At 43.8% G+C, this 1,960-nt stretch overlaps 1 long non-coding RNA gene across 1 annotated transcript; it reads right to left on the reverse strand.

Moving 5' to 3' along the window:
* Positions 1 to 272: 272 nt before the first annotated feature.
* On the reverse strand, positions 273 to 1,137 carry LOC123130584 (uncharacterized). The gene is made up of 2 exons (XR_006463884.1): positions 843 to 1,137; positions 273 to 772 (listed from the first exon to the last, which is right to left on the reverse strand). It is a non-coding gene; the product is annotated as an uncharacterized lncRNA (long non-coding RNA).
* Positions 1,138 to 1,960: the final 823 nt, after the last annotated feature.

Raw genomic sequence — 1,960 nt, forward strand, 5'->3', positions numbered from 1 at the left:
CATGTAGTACTCGGTCTAATCAGAGTTTTGGCCCACAAAATTTCAACTCTGTCCAAGACTGTCGGCCCATCATAAGATTTTTGGCCCATTAAATGTCAGATCCGTCCAAGGCCCACTAATTTTAATTGAGATATTAGCCGATCCATTTGTTTCTCTTGGTTGTCTCAAAAAAAATTTGTTTCTCTTGGTCCACGGAAAACTTTAAGTCAATAAGAATTTTTTTGATTATGTATGCTCATTGCCTTGTAAAGAAAAAGGAAATTGCATAAACATACCAGGTAACTAAATTTTACTTTTACCAAAAGGAAGAAATACACAACAAAAAACTTTACAGATTTTCTTTCTAGATCTAGCCTACTAGTTTGCCCGGAGATATTCTGCCACCACATCAAGCGCCGATCTAGCCTTCGCAGGACATCAATCATAGTTCATCGCCATTGTTTTTCTGGCACAGATCTGGCAAACTTCTTTAAAACGATTTAGAAGAAAAAGACACCACCAGAGACACCCTTCGCGAGGCGTTCGCTGCTGTTGCTCGTTGAAGAGGCGCTGATGTGGGGGCGTCTCGTGTAGGCGGGGAAGTGGCCAGCCAGCGGTTTAGCTGGATCCCGTGAGCGGTATGACGTCGTCGATGTGGCCGACGACCCAAGCGAGGCGGGAAGGTCTGAACAGGGCGCTCGTGTCCGAATCCAGCCGGATCCCGACGAATTAGAAGGAGAACGGCGACTGGGAGGTAACCTCGGGCGATGCCATGGACACTCGGCCTCCATTGCTGCAAGGAGGAGAGAGATTAGAGAGGAGAACATAGGAGAGAGAGAGAGGCGGCGCAAGGCGCGGCTCACCGGCGTGCTGCGGTGGGAGGTGCGGGCACCGACCCTTCGCGCGGACGGCGGCGTCCGACGGCTGCGAGCTCTGGAGTTCCTTGGCGTGGCTGCTGCTGGCATTGGTGCTCGGTGCTCGCGTTCGTGTGGCTGTGTGAGAGGATAAGAATCGGGGAAAGAACAAATAGAGAGTAGAAGGAGCAGGGACCGTTGGATCAGCTAAGGATGGACGGTGGAGAGGCGTGATCCGTGGGAGGCCTTGTTCAGCCAATCAGAAGGCAGTAGGCTAGAAAAACTCATATGTTAGTATAAAAACTTCCGGTGTGTGTTTATATTATAGTCGTAACGTAATACAGTGGTTTTCTGGCACTAGCAATGCATTGAGGTCCTGTGTTCAAAACCCACGTACTACTATTTTCCTGGGTTTTTTTTTCTTTTTTACTTAGTTTCGTTTTACTAAATTTAATTCGTCCTTGGACATGGATAAATGAAATGGAATATGTTTTTTCTACTTTATTTGGAGAGAAACATCTGAACATATTTTTCAACATGAAATCTCATGCTTTTCGGAGTTCATTTTCATTTTAAAACTGAAAAACATAAAACTCCATGTTCGGGGTTGAGTCTTGGCACTCTCGTGTTTGGAATTCATTTCATTTTCTTGTATAAGGCCTAAACATAGACTAAAAAACATAAATACGTTTTTTCAACCTAATTTTGCCAACCTTTTTAACCACCTGAGTTCAAATTTGAACTTTATTCGTTAAATGTGTAGAATGCACTTAATGACATAAATATAGCAAACAGACTCGGAAAGATGACAAATTTTGACATGGATCATGCAATGGTGTATCTTGAGTGGAGAAAAACTTCCAATGCCAACGGATGAAGCATTGGTCGCTTCGGCTTTGAACTACACTCCCTCTCTCTTGACACTATGTGTTCGTCCTGAGGGATGGTTTGATTTCTAAGCAATATACATCATAAGTTCTGTGAAAATTTCTCTTGGTATTCCTTTCATTTTCTTGTATTCATGGATCATTTAGTGGTGTATCTTAGGTGGAGAAAAAAAATTCAATGCCAACGGATGAAGCATCGGTCACATTCACTTGCTGCCTATAAAAGGAAATAACGAGGGA

This window comes from Triticum aestivum, chromosome 6A (assembly GCF_018294505.1).
Source record: "Triticum aestivum cultivar Chinese Spring chromosome 6A, IWGSC CS RefSeq v2.1, whole genome shotgun sequence".
Taxonomy (NCBI): domain Eukaryota; kingdom Viridiplantae; phylum Streptophyta; class Magnoliopsida; order Poales; family Poaceae; genus Triticum; species Triticum aestivum.